The sequence below is a fragment of the Castor canadensis genome, chromosome 10 (genome assembly GCF_047511655.1).
Source record: "Castor canadensis chromosome 10, mCasCan1.hap1v2, whole genome shotgun sequence".
Classification (NCBI taxonomy): domain Eukaryota; kingdom Metazoa; phylum Chordata; class Mammalia; order Rodentia; family Castoridae; genus Castor; species Castor canadensis.
The window spans coordinates 87706431-87727494 of NC_133395.1; the positions used below are offsets into that span (position 1 = coordinate 87706431).

The 21064-nt window shown below is 67.5% G+C and overlaps 9 non-coding genes across 9 annotated transcripts; all 9 read left to right on the top strand.

Annotated features, from left to right (window-relative positions):
- The first annotated feature begins 1783 nt into the window (after nt 1–1783).
- Nucleotides 1784–1902, top strand: LOC141412472 (5S ribosomal RNA). Its single transcript, XR_012437312.1, has one exon. It is a non-coding gene; the product is annotated as a 5S ribosomal RNA (ribosomal RNA).
- A 2145-nt stretch (nt 1903–4047) lies between these two features.
- On the top strand, nt 4048–4166 carry LOC141411613 (5S ribosomal RNA). The gene has a single exon (XR_012436453.1). It is a non-coding gene; the product is annotated as a 5S ribosomal RNA (ribosomal RNA).
- A 2148-nt stretch (nt 4167–6314) lies between these two features.
- LOC141411614 (5S ribosomal RNA) lies at nt 6315–6433 on the top strand. Its single transcript, XR_012436454.1, has one exon. It is a non-coding gene; the product is annotated as a 5S ribosomal RNA (ribosomal RNA).
- Nucleotides 6434–8577: 2144 nt separating this feature from the next.
- On the top strand, nt 8578–8696 carry LOC141411615 (5S ribosomal RNA). The gene has a single exon (XR_012436455.1). It is a non-coding gene; the product is annotated as a 5S ribosomal RNA (ribosomal RNA).
- A 2144-nt stretch (nt 8697–10840) lies between these two features.
- On the top strand, nt 10841–10959 carry LOC141412623 (5S ribosomal RNA). Its single transcript, XR_012437464.1, has one exon. It is a non-coding gene; the product is annotated as a 5S ribosomal RNA (ribosomal RNA).
- A 2163-nt stretch (nt 10960–13122) lies between these two features.
- Nucleotides 13123–13241, top strand: LOC141411616 (5S ribosomal RNA). The gene has a single exon (XR_012436456.1). It is a non-coding gene; the product is annotated as a 5S ribosomal RNA (ribosomal RNA).
- Nucleotides 13242–15387: 2146 nt separating this feature from the next.
- Nucleotides 15388–15506, top strand: LOC141411771 (5S ribosomal RNA). Its single transcript, XR_012436610.1, has one exon. It is a non-coding gene; the product is annotated as a 5S ribosomal RNA (ribosomal RNA).
- A 2145-nt stretch (nt 15507–17651) lies between these two features.
- LOC141412895 (5S ribosomal RNA) lies at nt 17652–17770 on the top strand. The gene has a single exon (XR_012437737.1). It is a non-coding gene; the product is annotated as a 5S ribosomal RNA (ribosomal RNA).
- A 2147-nt stretch (nt 17771–19917) lies between these two features.
- On the top strand, nt 19918–20036 carry LOC141411617 (5S ribosomal RNA). Its single transcript, XR_012436457.1, has one exon. It is a non-coding gene; the product is annotated as a 5S ribosomal RNA (ribosomal RNA).
- Nucleotides 20037–21064: the final 1028 nt, after the last annotated feature.

The following is a 21064-nucleotide window of genomic DNA, read 5'->3' on the forward strand; positions in this document are numbered from 1 at the left end:
GGGACGCGCCACACCTGGGCTCGCCACAAGGTGGTGCACTGGGTCCTGGGCAAGACGCCAGGGGACAGAGAAGCAGGGAGCCTCAGTCGGGTGCTGCTCCACGTCGCGCTCCGTCGCTCAACCCAAGACAGGGCAGCCAGCGCGGGACCTCTACGTGGGATCCCGCCTCCCACGGCAGAGCCTGCGGTCACAGGGACAGAGGGCGCAGGCCGCCAGAGCTCCGGATGCCAGCGGCAGCTCCCAGTCCCGCTCAAAGGGAGGGAGGGCCGCCGCTGGTGCCCAGTCGCCTGTGCCACCCTCCGGGTCTCAAAGCACTCCTCAGTCAGCTCAAGGACCGGGGCCACCTGGCCTTCGGGGTCACATGGGCTTGGGCACGACGGAAGGGACCGCTTGCCCCCGTGGAACAGACATTCTCCCCGTGGACAACCTCAGGTGCCGGGACCCTCTGCTCCGCCTTGGAAAACCCAACTTCTGCAATGTATGCCCAACGCAATCAGGCCGAGCAGATTGACCCCCTCGGCCCGGCCCCAGTGTGTGATGGGGCTCTGTGCGTGAGGGCTTGCTCTTCCCCACCTACACCAGGCACGGCATCTAACACACACACACACACACACACACACCACGCAGAGACACCCAGACCACGCACGCACGCACGGGGACGCACCCTCCTCTCCCCCACCCCACACACGAGCAGCCGAAGGACAAGAGGGTATGGCTGGGGCCTGAGCGGGAACAAGCGAAGCCTTGGTTTGCGGCCCCTCGGCCAACTGCATCAGGATTTTTGTCTGGGCTCGGAGGCCAGAGGATCTCTGCCATTTGCTAGCAGGGCCAGGGATGGCAGGAGGGTGGGTACGGGGCTCAGCCAGGGCCAGTTCTGCTGGCACGATCCTGTAGCACGTGGCCGCGTAGCACGGGGTCGGGTCTGAAGGAGGCCAAGCAGGGGCACAAGACACAGCAGCGGCACAGGGAAGAGGCCCAGGGCACCCAGGAGCAGACGAGACCCGGGAGTCGTGCGTGCTTGGCGTGGCTGCGGGCCCCGTGACGCCCGAGGACTCGAGTGCTCAGCCCCGTGTAGTGGCCGCGAAGGCCTGCCTGGGAGAAACGCCCCGGGAGGCCGGCAGGAACCCGGGATCGGAAGGGATGTGGAGGGGCCCCGGGTCGGAGGAGATGGCTTTGGCTGTGTTTGGTTTTGTTTCTTCTTCCCAAGATCCCGGGTGTGAAAGGGGCCAGAGGTGAAGTCCTGGGCTGGAAAGCCTCACGATTCAGCCCCGCAGCCCCAGGCCCTGAGCGTGGAGGAAGGCGGAGCGGGTCGGCGAAGGGCGCGGCTGCCGTTTTCCTGATGGGCTGGAGGGTCAGTGGCGCTTTCCGGACGAAGAGGACCGGAAGGGTCCCCGAGACCTCCGCTGGGAGCCACGCACCCACCCAAGGATACGGCTCCAGGAGGCGACGGAGGAGGGCGGCTGCTTGCCCTGGCCCGAGCTGTGCGTCCCCCACCTTGGCCACAGCAGTGGACATTCCCAGAAGAACAAGCGCCCGAGAGCACTGAGAAATTTTCCCCCGAGAAAACTTGACCCTCGTCCTGGCAGCAGGACACCTCGGGAAGAAAGCCACCCAGCGGCCACCTGGGCGAGACCAGCTGCCCGAGCAGGCACGCGGGGCCTCTGGCCGCTGGCCCCGGGCTGCCAGCCCCCACCCGGACTCCCAGCCGTGCCAGGAGAGCAGCGTGGAGACGCACGCCGGGGCCCTCGGCAGGCTCTTGGGGCTCCCGGAGGTGGCGGCTAGCGTCTACGGCCATACCACCCTGAACGCGCCCGATCTCGTCTGATCTCGGAAGCTAAGCAGGGTCGGGCCTGGTTAGTACTTGGATGGGAGACCGCCTGGGAGTACCGGGTGCTGTAGGCTTTTGCTCCTCCCTCCCTCGCTGCTCCTTTTGTCTTCGGGGACTTCGCCACCACCCCCCCCACCACCACCACCACCCCCAGCACCACCACCACCACCACCACCACAACGACCCACCGTGACCACGACCCCGACCCCGTCCGGGCCACCCGCCAGACCCACGCACACCGAATCCTCACAGCTACGTCCCCGAATCCTCTCCCCTCCCCACACTCTCCTGGGGCGCGCGCCCGCGACACGGGTCACCAGCGAGGTTGGTCCCAGGCCACGTTGGGGACGGCTCCCCAACTGCCCTCCAGGCGGGCGGGGAGGGACGTGCGGAAGCCATGAGAAAGTGGGTCCTGCACCCCAGCGGACCCCACAGCGGGACGCGCCACACCTGGGCTCGCCACAAGGTGGTGCACTGGGTCCAGGGCAAGACGCCAGGGGACAGAGAAGCAGGGAGCCTCAGTCGGGTGCTGCTCCACGTCGCGCTCCGTCGCTCAACCCAAGACAGGGCAACCAGCGCGCGACCTCTACGTGGGATCCCGCCTCCCACGTCAGAGCCTGTGGTCACAGGGACAGATGGCGCAGGCCGCCAGAGCTCCGGATGCCAGCGGCAGCTCCCCGTCCCGCTCAAAGGGAGGGAGGGCCGCCGCTGGCGCCCAGTCGCCTGTGCCACCCTCCGGGTCTCAAAGCACTCCTCAGTCAGCTCAAGGACCGGGGCCACCTGGCCTTCGGGGTCACATGGGCTTGGGCACGACGGAAGGGACCGCTTGCCCCCGTGGAACAGACATTCTCCCCGTGGACAACCTCAGGTGCCGGGACCCTCTGCTCCGCCTTGGAAAACCCACCTTCTGCAATGTATGCCCAACGCAATCAGGCCGAGCAGATTGACCCCCTCGGCCCGGCCCCAGTGTGTGATGGGGCTCTGTGCGTGAGGGCTTGCTCTTCCCCACCTACACCAGGCACGGCATCTAACACACACACACACACACACACACACCACGCAGAGACACCCAGACCACGCACGCACGCACAGGGACGCACCCTCCTCTCCCCCACCCCACACACGAGCAGCCGAAGGACAAGAGGGTATGGCTGGGGCCTGAGCGGGAACAAGCGAAGCCTTGGTTTGCGGCCCCTTGGCCAACTGCATCAGGATTTTTGTCTGGGCTCGGAGGCCAGAGGATCTCTGCCATTTGCTAGCAGGGCCAGGGATGGCAGGAGGGTGGGTACGGGGCTCAGCCAGGGCCAGTTCTGCTGGCACGATCCTGTAGCACGTGGCCGCGTAGCACGGGGCCGGGTCTGAAGGAGGCCAAGCAGGGGCACAAGACCCAGCAGCGGCACAGGGAAGAGGCCCAGGGCACCCAATAGCAGACGAGACCCAGGAGTCGTGCGTGCTTGGCGTGGCCGCGGGCCCCGTGACGCCCGAGGACTCGAGTGCTCAGCCCCGTGTAGTGGCCGCGAAGGCCTGCCTGGGAGAAACGCCCCGGGAGGCCGGCAAGAACCCGGGATCGGAAGGGATGTGGAGGGGCCCCGGGTCGGAGGAGATGGCTTTGGCTGTGTTTGGTTTTGTTTCTTCTTCCCAAGATCCCGGGTGTGAAAGGGGCCAGAGGTGAAGTCCTGGGCTGGAAAGCCTCACGATTCAGCCCCGCAGCCCCAGGCCCTGAGTGTGGAGGAGGGCGGAGCGGGTCGGCGAAGGGCGCGGCTGCCGTTTTCCTGATGGGCTGGAGGGGCAGTGGCGCTTTCCGGACGAAGAGGGCCGGAAGGGTCCCCGAGACCTCCGCTGGGAGCCACGCACCCACCCAAGGATACGGCTCCAGGAGGCGACGGAGGAGGGCGGCTGCTTGCCCTGGCCCGAGCTGTGCGTCCCCCGCCTTGGCCACAGCAGTGGACATTCCCAGAAGAACAAGCGCCCGAGAGCACTGAGAAATTTTCCCCCGAGAAAACTTGACCCTCGTCCTGGCAGCAGGACACCTCGGGAAGAAAGCCACCCAGCGGCCACCTGGGCAAGACCGGCTGCCCGAGCAGGCGCGCGGGGCCTCTGGCCGCTGGCCCCGGGCTGCCAGCCCCCACCCGGACTCCCAGCCGTGCCAGGAGAGCAGCGTGGAGACGCACGCCGGGGCCCTCGGCAGGCTCTTGGGGCTCCCGGAGGCGGCGGCTAGCGTCTACGGCCATACCACCCTGAACGCGCCCGATCTCGTCTGATCTCGGAAGCTAAGCAGGGTCGGGCCTGGTTAGTACTTGGATGGGAGACCGCCTGGGAATACCGGGTGCTGTAGGCTTTTGCTCCTCCCTCCCTCGCTGCTCCTTTTGTCTTCGGGGACTTCGCCACCACCCCCCCCCACCACCACCACCCCCAGCACCACCACCACCACCACCACAACGACCCACCGTGACCACGACCCCGACCCCGTCCGGGCCACCCGCCAGACCCACGCACACCGAATCCTCACAGCTACGTCCCCGAATCCTCTCCCCTCCCCACACTCTCCTGGGGCGCGCGCCCGCGACACGGGTCACCAGCGAGGTTGGTCCCAGGCCACGTTGGGGACCGCTCCCCAACTGCCCTCCAGGCGGGCGGGGAGGGACGTGCGGAAGCCATGAGAAAGTGGGTCCTGCACCCCAGCGGGCCCCACAGCGGGACGCGTCACACCTGGGCTCGCCACAAGGTGGTGCACTGGGTCCAGGGCAAGACGCCAGGGGACAGAGAAGCAGGGAGCCTCAGTCGGGTGCTGCTCCACGTCGCGCTCCGTCGCTCAACCCAAGACAGGGCAGCCAGCGCGCGACCTCTACGTGGGATCCCGCCTCCCACGGCAGAGCCTGCGGTCACAGGGACAGAGGGCGCAGGCCGCCAGAGCTCCGGATGCCAGCGGCAGCTCCCCGTCCCGCTCAAAGGGAGGGAGGGCCGCCGCTGGCGCCCAGTCGCCTGTGCCACCCTCCGGGTCTCAAAGCACTCCTCAGTCAGCTCAAGGACCGGGGCCACCTGGCCTTCGGGGTCACATGGGCTTGGGCACGACGGAAGGGACCGCTTGCCCCTGTGGAACAGACATTCTCCCCGTGGACAACCTCAGGTGCCGGGACCCTCTGCTCCGCCTTGGAAAACCCACCTTCTGCAATGTATGCCCAACGCAATCAGGCCGAGCAGATTGACCCCCTCGGCCCGGCCCCAGTGTGTGATGGGGCTCTGTGCGTGAGGGCTTGCTCTTCCCCACCTACACCAGGCACGGCATCTAACACACACACACACACACACACACACACACACACCACACAGAGACACCCAGACCACGCACGCACGCACGGGGACGCACCCTCCTCTCCCCCACCCCACACACGAGCAGCCGAAGGACAAGAGGGTATGGCTGGGGCCTGAGCGGGAACAAGCGAAGCCTTGGTTTGCGGCCCCTCGGCCATCTGCCTCAGGATTTTTGTCTGGGCTCGGAGGCCAGAGGATCTCTGCCATTTGCTAGCAGGGCCAGGGATGGCAGGAGGGTGGGTACGGGGCTCAGCGAGGGCCAGTTCTGCTGGCACGATCCTGTAGCACGTGGCCGCGTAGCACGGGGCCGGGTCTGATGGAGGCCAAGCAGGGGCACAAGTCCCAGCAGCGGCACAGGGAAGAGGCCCAGGGCACCCAGGAGCAGACGAGACCCGGGAGTCGTGCGTGCTTGGCGTGGCCGCGGGCCCCGTGACGCCCGAGGACTCGAGTGCTCAGCCCCGTGTAGTGGCCGCGAAGGCCTGCCTGGGAGAAACGCCCCGGGAGGCCGGCAGGAACCCGGGATCGGAAGGGATGTGGAGGGGCCCCGGGTCGGAGGAGATGGCTTTGGCTGTGTTTGGTTTTGTTTCTTCTTCCCAAGATCCCAGGTGTGAAAGGGGCCAGAGGTGAAGTCCTGGGCTGGAAAGCCTTACGATTCAGCCCCGCAGCCCCAGGCCCTGAGTGTGGAGGAGGGCGGAGCGGGTCGGCGAAGGGCGCGGCTGCCGTTTTCCTGATTTGCTGGAGGGGCAGTGGCGCTTTCCGGACGAAGAGGACCGGAAGGGTCCCCGAGACCTCCGCTGGGAGCCACGCACCCACCCAAGGATACGGCTCCAGGAGGCGACGGAGGAGGGCGGCTGCTTGCCCTGGCCCGAGCTGTGCATCCCCCGCCTTGGCCACAGCAGTGAACATTCCCAGAAGAACAAGCGCCCGAGAGCACTGAGAAATTTTCCCCCGAGAAAACTTGACCCTCGTCCTGGCAGCAGGACACCTCGGGAAGAAAGCCACCCAGCGGCCACCTGGGCGAGACCGGCTGCCCGAGCAGGCACGCGGGGCCTCTGGCCGCTGGCCCCGGGCTGCCAGCCCCAACCCGGACTCCCAGCCGTGCCAGGAGAGCAGCGTGGAGACGCACGCCGGGGCCCTCGGCAGGCTCTTGGGGCTCCCGGAGGCGGCGGCTAGCGTCTACGGCCATACCACCCTGAACGCGCCCGATCTCGTCTGATCTCGGAAGCTAAGCAGGGTCGGGCCTGGTTAGTACTTGGATGGGAGACCGCCTGGGAATACCGGGTGCTGTAGGCTTTTGCTCCTCCCTCCCTCGCTGCTCCTTTTGTCTTCGGGGACTTCGCCACCACCCCCCCCCACCACCACCACCCCCAGCACCACCACCACCACCACCACAACGACCCACCGTGACCACGACCCCGACCCCGTCCGGGCCACCCGCCAGACCCACGCACACCGAATCCTCACAGCTACGTCCCCGAATCCTCTCCCCTCCCCACACTCTCCTGGGGCGCGCGCCCGCGACACGGGTCACCAGCGAGGTTGGTCCCAGGCCACGTTGGGGACCGCTCCCCAACTGCCCTCCAGGCGGGCGGGGAGGGACGTGCGGAAGCCATGAGAAAGTGGGTCCTGCACCCCAGCGGGCCCCACAGCGGGACGCGTCACACCTGGGCTCGCCACAAGGTGGTGCACTGGGTCCAGGGCAAGACGCCAGGGGACAGAGAAGCAGGGAGCCTCAGTCGGGTGCTGCTCCACGTCGCGCTCCGTCGCTCAACCCAAGACAGGGCAGCCAGCGCGCGACCTCTACGTGGGATCCCGCCTCCCACGGCAGAGCCTGCGGTCACAGGGACAGAGGGCGCAGGCCGCCAGAGCTCCGGATGCCAGCGGCAGCTCCCCGTCCCGCTCAAAGGGAGGGAGGGCCGCCGCTGGCGCCCAGTCGCCTGTGCCACCCTCCGGGTCTCAAAGCACTCCTCAGTCAGCTCAAGGACCGGGGCCACCTGGCCTTCGGGGTCACATGGGCTTGGGCACGACGGAAGGGACCGCTTGCCCCTGTGGAACAGACATTCTCCCCGTGGACAACCTCAGGTGCCGGGACCCTCTGCTCCGCCTTGGAAAACCCACCTTCTGCAATGTATGCCCAACGCAATCAGGCCGAGCAGATTGACCCCCTCGGCCCGGCCCCAGTGTGTGATGGGGCTCTGTGCGTGAGGGCTTGCTCTTCCCCACCTACACCAGGCACGGCATCTAACACACACACACACACACACACACACACACCACACAGAGACACCCAGACCACGCACGCACGCACGGGGACGCACCCTCCTCTCCCCCACCCCACACACGAGCAGCCGAAGGACAAGAGGGTATGGCTGGGGCCTGAGCGGGAACAAGCGAAGCCTTGGTTTGCGGCCCCTCGGCCATCTGCCTCAGGATTTTTGTCTGGGCTCGGAGGCCAGAGGATCTCTGCCATTTGCTAGCAGGGCCAGGGATGGCAGGAGGGTGGGTACGGGGCTCAGCGAGGGCCAGTTCTGCTGGCACGATCCTGTAGCACGTGGCCGCGTAGCACGGGGCCGGGTCTGATGGAGGCCAAGCAGGGGCACAAGTCCCAGCAGCGGCACAGGGAAGAGGCCCAGGGCACCCAGGAGCAGACGAGACCCGGGAGTCGTGCGTGCTTGGCGTGGCCGCGGGCCCCGTGACGCCCGAGGACTCGAGTGCTCAGCCCCGTGTAGTGGCCGCGAAGGCCTGCCTGGGAGAAACGCCCCGGGAGGCCGGCAGGAACCCGGGATCGGAAGGGATGTGGAGGGGCCCCGGGTCGGAGGAGATGGCTTTGGCTGTGTTTGGTTTTGTTTCTTCTTCCCAAGATCCCAGGTGTGAAAGGGGCCAGAGGTGAAGTCCTGGGCTGGAAAGCCTTACGATTCAGCCCCGCAGCCCCAGGCCCTGAGTGTGGAGGAGGGCGGAGCGGGTCGGCGAAGGGCGCGGCTGCCGTTTTCCTGATTTGCTGGAGGGGCAGTGGCGCTTTCCGGACGAAGAGGACCGGAAGGGTCCCCGAGACCTCAGCTGGGAGCCACGCACCCACCCAAGGATACGGCTCCAGGAGGCGACGGAGGAGGGCGGCTGCTTGCCCTGGCCCGAGCTGTGCGTCCCCCGCCTTGGCCACAGCAGTGAACATTCCCAGAAGAACAAGCGCCCGAGAGCACTGAGAAATTTTCCCCCGAGAAAACTTGACCCTCGTCCTGGCAGCAGGACACCTCGGGAAGAAAGCCACCCAGCGGCCACCTGGGCGAGACCGGCTGCCCGAGCAGGCACGCGGGGCCTCTGGCCGCTGGCCCCGGGCTGCCAGCCCCAACCCGGACTCCCAGCCGTGCCAGGAGAGCAGCGTGGAGACGCACGCCGGGGCCCTCGGCAGGCTCTTGGGGCTCCCGGAGGCGGCGGCTAGCGTCTACGGCCATACCACCCTGAACGCGCCCGATCTCGTCTGATCTCGGAAGCTAAGCAGGGTCGGGCCTGGTTAGTACTTGGATGGGAGACCGCCTGGGAATACCGGGTGCTGTAGGCTTTTGCTCCTCCCTCCCTCGCTGCTCCTTTTGTCTTCGGGGACTTCGCCACCACAACCCCCACCACCACCACCCCCAGCACCACCACCACCACCACCACCACAACGACCCACCGTGACCACGACCCCGACCCCGTCCGGGCCACCCGCCAGACCCACGCACACCGAATCCTCACAGCTACGTCCCCGAATCCTCTCCCCTCCCCACACTCTCCTGGGGCGCGCGCCCGCGACACGGGTCACCAGCGAGGTTGGTCCCAGGCCACGTTGGGGACCGCTCCCCAACTGCCCTCCAGGCGGGCGGGGAGGGACGTGCGGAAGCCATGAGAAAGTGGGTCCTGCACCCCAGCGGGCCCCACAGCGGGACGCGCCACACCTGGGCTCGCCACAAGGTGGTGCACTGGGTCCAGGGCAAGACGCCAGGGGACAGAGAAGCAGGGAGCCTCAGTCGGGTGCTGCTCCACGTCGCGCTCCGTCGCTCAACCCAAGACAGGGCAGCCAGCGCGCGACCTCTACGTGGGATCCCGCCTCCCACGGCAGAGCCTGCGGTCACAGGGACAGAGGGCGCAGGCCGCCAGAGCTCCAGATGCCAGCGGCAGCTCCCCGTCCCGCTCAAAGGGAGGGAGGGCCGCCGCTGGCGCCCAGTCGCCTGTGCCACCCTCCGGGTCTCAAAGCACTCCTCAGTCAGCTCAAGGACCGGGGCCACCTGGCCTTCGGGGTCACATGGGCTTGGGCACGACGGAAGGGACCGCTTGCCCCCGTGCAACAGACATTCTCCCCGTGGACAACCTCAGGTGCCGGGACCCTCTGCTCCGCCTTGGAAAACCCACCTTCTGCAATGTATGCCCAACGCAATCAGGCCGAGCAGATTGACCCCCTCGGCCCGGCCCCAGTGTGTGATGGGGCTCTGTGCGTGAGGGCTTGCTCTTCCCCACCTACACCAGGCACGGCATCTAACACACACACACACACACACACACACACCACGCAGAGACACCCAGACCACGCACGCACGCACGGGGACGCACCCTCCTCTCCCCCACCCCACACACGAGCAGCCGAAGGACAAGAGGGTATGGCTGGGGCCTGAGCGGGAACAAGCGAAGCCTTGGTTTGCGGCCCCTCGGCCAACTGCATCAGGATTTTTGTCTGGGCTCGGAGGCCAGAGGATCTCTGCCATTTGCTAGCAGGGCCAGGGATGGCAGGAGGGTGGGTACGGGGCTCAGCCAGGGCCAGTTCTGCTGGCACGATCCTGTAGCACGTGGCCGCGTAGCACGGGGCCGGGTCTGAAGGAGGCCAAGCAGGGGCACAAGACCCAGCAGCGGCACAGGGAAGAGGCCCAGGGCACCCAGGAGTAGACGAGACCCGGGAGTCGTGCGTGCTTGGCGTGGCCGCGGGCCCCGTGACGCCCGAGGACTCGAGTGCTCAGCCCCGTGTAGTGGCCGCGAAGGCCTGCCTGGGAGAAACGCCCCGGGAGGCCGGCAGGAACCCGGGATCGGAAGGGATGTGGAGGGGCCCCGGGTCGGAGGAGATGGCTTTGGCTGTGTTTGGTTTTGTTTCTTCTTCCCAAGATTCCGGGTGTGAAACGGGCCAGAGGTGAAGTCCTGGGCTGGAAAGCCTCATGATTCAGCCCCGCAGCCCCAGGCCCTGAGTGTGGAGGAGGGCGGAGCGGGTCGGCGAAGGGCGCGGCTGCCGTTTTCCTGATGGGCTGGAGGGGCAGTGGCGCTTTCCAGACGAAGAGGACCGGAAGGGTCCCCGAGACCTCCGCTGGGAGCCACGCACCCACCCAAGGATACGGCTCCAGGAGGCGACGGAGGAGGGCGGCTGCTTGCCCTGGCCCGAGCTGTGCGTCCCCCGCCTTGGCCACAGCAGTGGACATTCCCAGAAGAACAAGCGCCCGAGAGCACTGAGAAATTTTCCCCCGAGAAAACTTGACCCTCGTCCTGGCAGCAGGACACCTCGGGAAGAAAGCCACCCAGTGGCCACCTGGGCGAGACCGGCTGCCCGAGCAGGCGCGCGGGGCCTCTGGCCGCTGGCACCGGGCTGCCAGCCCCCACCCGGACTCCCAGCCGTGCCAGGAGAGCAGCGTGGAGACGCACGCCGGGGCCCTCGGCAGGCTCTTGGGGCTCCCGGAGGCAGCGGCTAGCGTCTACGGCCATACCACCCTGAACGCGCCCGATTTCGTCTGATCTCGGAAGCTAAGCAGGGTCGGGCCTGGTTAGTACTTGGATGGGAGACCGCCTGGGAATACCGGGTGCTGTAGGCTCTTGCTCCTCCCTCCCTCGCTGCTCCTTTTGTCTTCGGGGACTTCGCCACCACCCCCCCCACCACCACCACCACCCCCAGCACCACCACCACCACCACCACCACAACGACCCACCGTGACCACGACCCCGACCCCGTCCGGGCCACCCGCCAGACCCACGCACACCGAATCCTCACAGCTACATCCCCGAATCCTCTCCCCTCCCCACACTCTCCTGTGGCGCGCGCCCGCGACACGGGTCACCAGCGAGGTTGGTCCCAGGCCACGTTGGGGACCGCTCCCCAACTGCCCTCCAGGCGGGCGGGGAGGGACGTGCGGAAGCCATGAGAAAGTGGGTCCTGCACCCCAGCGGGCCCCACAGCGGGACGCGCCACACCTGGGCTCGCCACAAGGTGGTGCACTGGGTCCAGGGCAAGACGCCAGGGGACAGAGAAGCAGGGAGCCTCAGTCGGGTGCTGCTCCACGTCGCCCTCCGTCGCTCAACCCAAGACAGGGCAGCCAGCGCGCGACCTCTACGTGGGATCCCGCCTCCCACGGCAGAGCCTGCGGTCACAGGGACAGAGGGCGCAGGCCGCCAGAGCTCCGGATACCAGCGGCAGCTCCCCGTCCCGTTCAAAGGGAGGGAGGGCCGCCGCTGGCGCCCAGTCGCCTGTGCCACCCTCCGGGTCTCAAAGCACTCCTCAGTCAGCTCAAGGACCGGGGCCACCTGGCCTTCGGGGTCACATGGGCTTGGGCACGACGGAAGGGACCGCTTGCCCCCGTGGAACAGACATTCTCCCCGTGGACAACCTCAGGTGCCGGGACCCTCTGCTCCGCCTTGGAAAACCCACCTTCTGCAATGTATGCCCAACGCAATCAGGCCGAGCAGATTGACCCCTCGGCCCGGCCCCAGTGTGTGATGGGGCTCTGTGAGTGAGGGCTTGCTCTTCCCCACCTACACCAGGCACGGCATCTAACACACACACACACACGCACACACACACACACACACACACACACACCACGCAGAGACACCCAGACCACGCACGCACGCACGGGGACGCACCCTCCTCTCCCCCACCCCACACACGAGCAGCCGAAGGACAAGAGGGTATGGCTGGGGCCTGAGCGGGAACAAGCGAAGCCTTGGTTTGCGGCCCCTCGGCCAACTGCATCAGGATTTTTGTCTGGGCTCGGAGGCCAGAGGATCTCTGCCATTTGCTAGCAGGGCCAGGGATGGCAGGAGGGTGGGTACGGGGCTCAGCCAGGGCCAGTTCTGCTGGCACGATCCTGTAGCACGTGGCCGCGTAGCACGGGGCCGGGTCTGAAGGAGGCCAAGCAGGGGCACAAGACCCAGCAGCGGCACAGGGAAGAGGCCCAGGGCACCCAGGAGCAGACGAGACCCGGGAGTCGTGCGTGCTTGGCGTGGCCGCGGGCCCCGTGACGCCCGAGGACTCGAGTGCTCAGCCCCGTGTAGTGGCCGCGAAGGCCTGCCTGGGAGAAACGCCCCGGGAGGCCGGCAGGAACCCGGGATCGGAAGGGATGTGGAGGGGCCCCGGGTCGGAGGAGATGGCTTTGGCTGTGTTTGGTTTTGTTTCTTCTTCCCAAGATCCCGGGTGTGAAAGGGGCCAGAGGTGAAGTCCTGGGCTGGAAAGACTCACGATTCAGCCCCGCAGCCCCAGGCCCTGAGCGTGGAGGAGGGCGGAGCGGGTCGGCGAAGGGCGCGGCTGCCGTTTTCCTGATGGGCCGGAGGGGCAGTGGCGCTTTCCGGACGAAGAGGACCGGTAGGGTCCCCGAGACCTCCGCTGGGAGCCACGCACCCACCCAAGGATACGGCTCCAGGAGGCGACGGAGGAGGGCGGCTGCTTGCCCTGGCCCGAGCTGTGCGTCCCCCGCCTTGGCCACAGCAGTGGACATTCCCAGAAGAACAAGCGCCCGAGAGCACTGAGAAATTTTCCCCGAGAAAACTTGACCCTCGTCCTGGCAGCAGGACACCTCGGGAAGAAAGCCACCCAGCGGCCACCTGGGCGAGACCGGCTGCCCGAGCAGGCGCGCGGGGCCTCTGGCCGCTGGCCCCGGGCTGCCAGCCCCCACCCGGACTCCCAGCCGTGCCAGGAGAGCAGCGTGGAGACGCACACCGGGGCCCTCGGCAGGCTCTTGGGGCTCCCGGAGGCGGCGGCTAGCGTCTACGGCCATACCACCCTGAACGCGCCCGATCTCGTCTGATCTCGGAAGCTAAGCAGGGTCGGGCCTGGTTAGTACTTGGATGGGAGACCGCCTGGGAATACCGGGTGCTGTAGGCTTTTGCTCCTCCCTCCCTCGCTGCTCCTTTTGTCTTCGGGGACTTCGCCACCACCCCCCCCACCACCACCACCACCCCCAGCACCACCACCACCACCACCACCACAACGACCCACCGTGACCACGACCCCGACCCCGTCCGGGCCACCCGCCAGACCCACGCACACCGAATCCTCACAGCTACGTCCCCGAATCCTCTCCCCTCCCCACACTCTCCTGGGGCGCGCGCCCGCGACACGGGTCACCAGCGAGGTTGGTCCCAGGCCACGTTGGGGACCGCTCCCCAACTGCCCTCCAGGCGGGCGGGGAGGGACGTGCGGAAGCCATGAGAAAGTGGGTCCTGCACCCCAGCGGGCCCCACAGCGGGACGCGCCACACCTGGGCTCGCCACAAGGTGGTGCACTGGGTCCAGGGCAAGACGCCAGGGGACAGAGAAGCAGGGAGCCTCAGTCGGGTGCTGCTCCACGTCGCGCTCCGTCGCTCAACCCAAGACAGGGCAGCCAGCGCGCGACCTCTACGTGGCATCCCGCCTCCCACGGCAGAGCCTGCGGTCACAGGGACAGAGGGCGCAGGCCGCCAGAGCTCCGGATGCCAGCGGCAGCTCCCCGTCCCGCTCAAAGGGAGGGAGGGCCGCCGCTGGCGCCCAGTCGCCTGTGCCACCCTCCGGGTCTCAAAGCACTCCTCAGTCAGCTCAAGGACCGGGGCCACCTGGCCTTCGGGGTCACATGGGCTTGGGCACGACGGAAGGGACCGCTTGCCCCCGTGGAACAGACATTCTCCCCGTGGACAACCTCAGGTGCCGGGACCCTCTGCTCCGCCTTGGAAAACCCACCTTCTGCAATGTATGCCCAACGCAATCAGGCCGAGCAGATTGACCCCCTCGGCCCGGCCCCAGTGTGTGATGGGGCTCTGTGCGTGAGGGCTTGCTCTTCCCCACCTACACCAGGCACGGCATCTAACACACACACACACACACACACACACACCACGCAGAGACACCCAGACCACGCACGCACGCACGGGGACGCACCTCCTCTCCCCCACCCCACACACGAGCAGCCGAAGGACAAGAGGGTATGGCTGGGGCCTGAGCGGGAACAAGCGAAGCCTTGGTTTGCGGCCCCTCGGCCAACTGCATCAGGATTTTTGTCTGGGCTCGGAGGCCAGAGGATCTCTGCCATTTGCTAGCAGGGCCAGGGATGGCAGGAGGGTGGGTACGGGGCTCAGCCAGGGCCAGTTCTGCTGGCACGATCCTGTAGCACGTGGCCGCGTAGCACGGGGCCGGGTCTGAAGGAGGCCAAGCAGGGGCACAAGACCCAGCAGCGGCACAGGGAAGAGGCCCAGGGCACCCAGGAGCAGACGAGACCCGGGAGTCGTGCGTGCTTGGCGTGGCCGCGGGCCCCGTGACGCCCGAGGACTCGAGTGCTCAGCCCCGTGTAGTGGCCGCGAAGGCCTGCCTGGGAGAAACGCCCCGGGAGGCCGGCAGGAACCCGGGATCGGAAGGGATGTGGAGGGGCCCCGGGTCGGAGGAGATGGCTTTGGCTGTGTTTGGTTTTGTTTCTTCTTCCCAAGATCCCGGGTGTGAAAGGGGCCAGAGGTGAAGTCCTGGGCTGGAAAGCCTCACGATTCAGCCCCGCAGCCCCAGGCCCTGAGTGTGGAGGAGGGCGGAGCGGGTCGGCGAAGGGCGCGGCTGCCGTTTTCCTGATGGGCTGGAGGGGCAGTGGCGCTTTCCGGACGAAGAGGACCGGAAGGGTCCCCGAGACCTCCGCTGGGAGCCACGCACCCACCCAAGGATATGGCTCCAGGAGGCGACGGAGGAGGGCGGCTGCTTGCCCTGGCCCGAGCTGTGCGTCCCCCGCCTTGGCCACAGCAGTGGACATTCCCAGAAGAACAAGCGCCCGAGAGCACTGAGAAATTTTCCCCCGAGAAAACTTGACCCTCGTCCTGGCAGCAGGACACCTCGGGAAGAAAGCCACCCAGCGGCCACCTGGGCGAGACCGGCTGCCCGAGCAGGCACGCGGGGCCTCTGGCCGCTGGCCCCGGGCTGCCAGCCCCAACCCGGACTCCCAGCCGTGCCAGGAGAGCAGCGTGGAGACGCACGCCGGGGCCCTCGGCAGGCTCTTGGGGCTCCCGGAGGCGGCGGCTAGCGTCTACGGCCATACCACCCTGAACGCGCCCGATCTCATCTGATCTCGGAAGCTAAGCAGGGTCGGGCCTGGTTAGTACTTGGATGGGAGACCGCCTGGGAATACCGGGTGCTGTAGGCTTTTGCTCCTCCCTCCCTCGCTGCTCCTTTTGTCTTCGGGGACTTCGCCACCACCCCCCCCACCACCACCACCACCCCCAGCACCACCACCACCACCACCACCACAACGACCCACCGTGACCACGACCCCGACCCCGTCCGGGCCACCCGCCAGACCCACGCACACCGAATCCTCACAGCTACGTCCCCGAATCCTCTCCCCTCCCCACACTCTCCTGGGGCGCGCGCCCGCGACACGGGTCACCAGCGAGGTTGGTCCCAGGCCACGTTGGGGACCGCTCCCCAACTGCCCTCCAGGCGGGCGGGGAGGGACGTGCGGAAGCCATGAGAAAGTGGGTCCTGCACCCCAGCGGGCCCCACAGCGGGACGCGCCACACCTGGGCTCGCCACAAGGTGGTGCACTGGGTCCAGGGCAAGACGCCAGGGGACAGAGAAGCAGGGAGCCTCAGTCGGGTGCTGCTCCACGTCGCGCTCCGTCGCTCAACCCAAGACAGGGCAGCCAGCGCGCGACCTCTACGTGGGATCCCGCCTCCCACGGCAGAGCCTGCGGTCACAGGGACAGAGGGCGCAGGCCGCCAGAGCTCCGGATGCCAGCGGCAGCTCCCCGTCCCGCTCAAAGGGAGGGAGGGCCGCCGCTGGCGCCCAGTCGCCTGTGCCACCCTCCGGGTCTCAAAGCACTCCTCAGTCAGCTCAAGGACCGGGGCCACCTGGCCTTCGGGGTCACATGGGCTTGGGCACGACGGAAGGGACCGCTTGCCCCCGTGGAACAGACATTCTCCCCGTGGACAACCTCAGGTGCCGGGACCCTCTGCTCCGCCTTGGAAAACCCACCTTCTGCAATGTATGCCCAACGCAATCAGGCCGAGCAGATTGACCCCCTCGGCCCGGCCCCAGTGTGTGATGGGGCTCTGTGCGTGAGGGCTTGCTCTTCCCCACCTACACCAGGCACGGCATCTAACACACACACACACACACACACACACCACGCAGAGACACCCAGACCACGCACGCACGCACGGGGACGCACCCTCCTCTCCCCCACCCCACACACGAGCAGCCGAAGGACAAGAGGGTATGGCTGGGGCCTGAGCGGGAACAAGCGAAGCCTTGGTTTGCGGCCCCTCGGCCAACTGCATCAGGATTTTTGTCTGGGCTCGGAGGCCAGAGGATCTCTGCCATTTGCTAGCAGGGCCAGGGATGGCAGGAGGGTGGGTACGGGGCTCAGCCAGGGCCAGTTCTGCTGGCACGATCCTGTAGCACGTGGCCGCGTAGCACGGGGCCGGGTCTGAAGGAGGCCAAGCAGGGGCACAAGACCCAGCAGCGGCACAGGGAAGAGGCCCAGGGCACCCAGGAGCAGACGAGACCCGGGAGTCGTGCGTGCTTGGCGTGGCCGCGGGCCCCGTGACGCCCGAGGACTCGAGTGCTCAGCCCCGTGTAGTGGCCGCGAAGGCCTGCCTGGGAGAAACGCCCCGGGAGGCCGGCAGGAACCCGGGATCGGAAGGGATGTGGAGGGGCCCCGGGTCGGAGGAGATGGCTTTGGCTGTGTTTGGTTTTGTTTCTTCTTCCCAAGATCCCGGGTGTGAAAGGGGCCAGAGGTGAAGTCCTGGGCTGGAAAGCCTCACGATTCAGCCCCGCAGCCCCAGGCCCTGAGTGTGGAGGAGGGCGGAGCGGGTCGGCGAAGGGCGCGGCTGCCGTTTTCATGATGGGCTGGAGGGGCAGTGGCGCTTTCCGGACGAAGAGGACCGGAAGGGTCCCCGAGACCTCCGCTGGGAGCCACGCACCCACCCAAGGATACGGCTCCAGGAGGCGACGGAGGAGGGCGGCTGCTTGCCCTGGCCCGAGCTGTGCGTCCCCCGCCTTGGCCACAGCAGTGGACATTCCCAGAAGAACAAGCGCCCGAGAGCACTGAGAAATTTTCCCCCGAGAAAACTTGACCCTCGTCCTGGCAGCAGGACACCTCGGGAAGAAAGCCACCCAGCGGCCACCTGGGCGAGACCGGCTGCCCGAGCAGGCGCGCGGGGCCTCTGGCCGCTGGCCCCGGGCTGCCAGCCCCCACCCGGACTCCCAGCCGTGCCAGGAGAGCAGCGTGGAGACGCACGCCGGGGCCCTCGGCAGGCTCTTGGGGCTCCCGGATGCGGCGGCTAGCGTCTACGGCCATACCACCCTGAACGCGCCCCATCTCGTCTGATCTCGGAAGCTAAGCAGGGTCGGGCCTGGTTAGTACTTGGATGGGAGACCGCCTGGGAATACCGGGTGCTGTAGGCTTTTGCTCCTCCCTCCCTCGCTGCTCCTTTTGTCTTCGGGGACTTCGCCACCACCCCCCCCACCACCACCACCACCCCCAGCACCACCACCACCACCACCACCACAACGACCCACCGTGACCACGACCCCGACCCCGTCCGGGCCACCCGCCAGACCCACGCACACCGAATCCTCACAGCTACGTCCCCGAATCCTCTCCCCTCCCCACACTCTCCTGGGGCGCGCGCCCGCGACACGGGTCACCAGCGAGGTTGGTCCCAGGCCACGTTGGGGACCGCTCCCCAACTGCCCTCCAGGCGGGCGGGGAGGGACGTGCGGAAGCCATGAGAAAGTGGGTCCTGCACCCCAGCGGGCCCCACAGCGGGACGCGCCACACCTGGGCTCGCCACAAGGTGGTGCACTGGGTCCAGGGCAAGACGCCAGGGGACAGAGAAGCAGGGAGCCTCAGTCGGGTGCTGCTCCACGTCGCGCTCCGTCGCTCAACCCAAGACAGGGCAGCCAGCGCGCGACCTCTACGTGGGATCCCGCCTCCCACGGCAGAGCCTGCGGTCACAGGGACAGAGGGCGCAGGCCGCCAGAGCTCCGGATGCCAGCGGCAGCTCCCCGTCCCGCTCAAAGGGAGGGAGGGCCGCCGCTGGCGCCCAGTCGCCTGTGCCACCCTCCGGGTCTCAAAGCACTCCTCAGTCAGCTCAAGGACCGGGGCCACCTGGCCTTCGGGGTCACATGGGCTTGGGCACGACGGAAGGGACCGCTTGCCCCCGTGGAACAGACATTCTCCCCGTGGACAACCTCAGGTGCCGGGACCCTCTGCTCCGCCTTGGAAAACCCACCTTCTGCAATGTATGCCCAACGCAATCAGGCCGAGCAGATTGACCCCCTCGGCCCGGCCCCAGTGTGTGATGGGGCTCTGTGCGTGAGGGCTTGCTCTTCCCCACCTACACCAGGCACGGCATCTAACACACACACACACACACACACACACACCACGCAGAGACACCCAGACCACGCACGCACGCACGGGGACGCACCCTCCTCTCCCCCACCCCACACACGAGCAGCCGAAGGACAAGAGGGTATGGCTGGGGCCTGAGCGGGAACAAGCGAAGCCTTGGTTTGCGGCCCCTCGGCCAACTGCATCAGGATTTTTGTCTGGGCTCGGAGGCCAGAGGATCTCTGCCATTTGCTAGCAGGGCCAGGGATGGCAGGAGGGTGGGTACGGGGCTCAGCCAGGGCCAGTTCTGCTGGCACGATCCTGTAGCACGTGGCCGCGTAGCACGGGGCCGGGTCTGAAGGAGGCCAAGCAGGGGCACAAGACCCAGCAGCGGCACAGGGAAGAGGCCCAGGGCACCCAGGAGCAGACGAGACCCGGGAGTCGTGCGTGCTTGGCGTGGCCGCGGGCCCCGTGACGCCCGAGGACTCGAGTGCTCAGCCCCGTGTAGTGGCCGCGAAGGCCTGCCTGGGAGAAACGCCCCGGGAGGCCGGCAGGAACCCGGGATCGGAAGGGATGTGGAGGGGCCCCGGGTCGGAGGAGATGGCTTTGGCTGTGTTTGGTTTTGTTTCTTCTTCCCAAGATCCCGGGTGTGAAAGGGGCCAGAGGTGAAGTCCTGGGCTGGAAAGCCTCACGATTCAGCCCCGCAGCCCCAGGCCCTGAGTGTGGAGGAGGGCGGAGCGGGTCGGCGAAGGGCGCGGCTGCCGTTTTCCTGATGGGCTGGAGGGGCAGTGGCGCTTTCCGGACGAAGAGGACCGGAAGGGTCCCCGAGACCTCCGCTGGGAGCCACGCACCCACCCAAGGATACGGCTCCAGGAGGCGACGGAGGAGGGCGGCTGCTTGCCCTGGCCCGAGCTGTGCGTCCCCCGCCTTGGCCACAGCAGTGGACATTCCCAGAAGAACAAGCGCCCGAGAGCACTGAGAAATTTTCCCCCGAGAAAACTTGACCCTCGTCCTGGCAGCAGGACACCTCGGGAAGAAAGCCACCCAGCGGCCACCTGGGCGAGACCGGCTGCCCGAGCAGGCGCGCGGGGCCTCTGGCCGCTGGCCCCGGGCTGCCAGCCCCCACCCGGACTCCCAGCCGTGCCAGGAGAGCAGCGTGGAGACGCACGCCGGGGCCCTCCTCAGGCTCTTGGGGCTCCCGGAGGCGGCGGCTAGCGTCTACGGCCATACCACCCTGAACGCGCCCGATCTCGTCTGATCTCGGAAGCTAAGCAGGGTCGGGCCTGGTTAGTACTTGGATGGGAGACCGCCTGGGAATACCGGGTGCTGTAGGCTTTTGCTCCTCCCTCCCTCGCTGCTCCTTTTGTCTTCGGGGACTTCGCCACCACCCCCCCCACCACCACCACCACCCCCAGCACCACCACCACCACCACCACCACAACGACCCACCGTGACCACGACCCCGACCCCGTCCGGGCCACCCGCCAGACCCACGCACACCGAATCCTCACAGCTACGTCCCCGAATCCTCTCCCCTCCCCACACTCTCCTGGGGCGCGCGCCCGCGACACGGGTCACCAGCGAGGTTGGTCCCAGGCCACGTTGGGGACCGCTCCCCAACTGCCCTCCAGGCGGGCGGGGAGGGACGTGCGGAAGCCATGAGAAAGTGGGTCCTGCACCCCAGCGGGCCCCACAGCGGGACGCGCCACACCTGGGCTCGCCACAAGGTGGTGCACTGGGTCCAGGGCAAGACGCCAGGGGACAGAGAAGCAGGGAGCCTCAGTCGGGTGCTGCTCCACGTCGCGCTCCGTCGCTCAACCCAAGACAGGGCAGCCAGCGCGCGACCTCTACGTGGGATCCCGCCTCCCACGGCAGAGCCTGCGGTCACAGGGACAGAGGGCGCAGGCCGCCAGAGCTCCGGATGCCAGCGGCAGCTCCCCGTCCCGCTCAAAGGGAGGGAGGGCCGCCGCTGGCGCCCAGTCGCCTGTGCCACCCTCCGGGTCTCAAAGCACTCCTCAGTCAGCTCAAGGACCGGGGCCACCTGGCCTTCGGGGTCACATGGGCTTGGGCACGACGGAAGGGACCGCTTGCCCCCGTGGAACAGACATTCTCCCCGTGGACAACCTCAGGTGCCGGGACCCTCTGCTCCGCCTTGGAAAACCCACCTTCTGCAATGTATGCCCAACGCAATCAGGCCGAGCAGATTGACCCCCTCGGCCCGGCCCCAGTGTGTGATGGGGCTCTGTGCGTGAGGGCTTGCTCTTCCCCACCTACACCAGGCACGGCATCTAACACACACACACACACACACACACACCACGCAGAGACACCCAGACCACGCACGCACGCACGGGGACGCACCC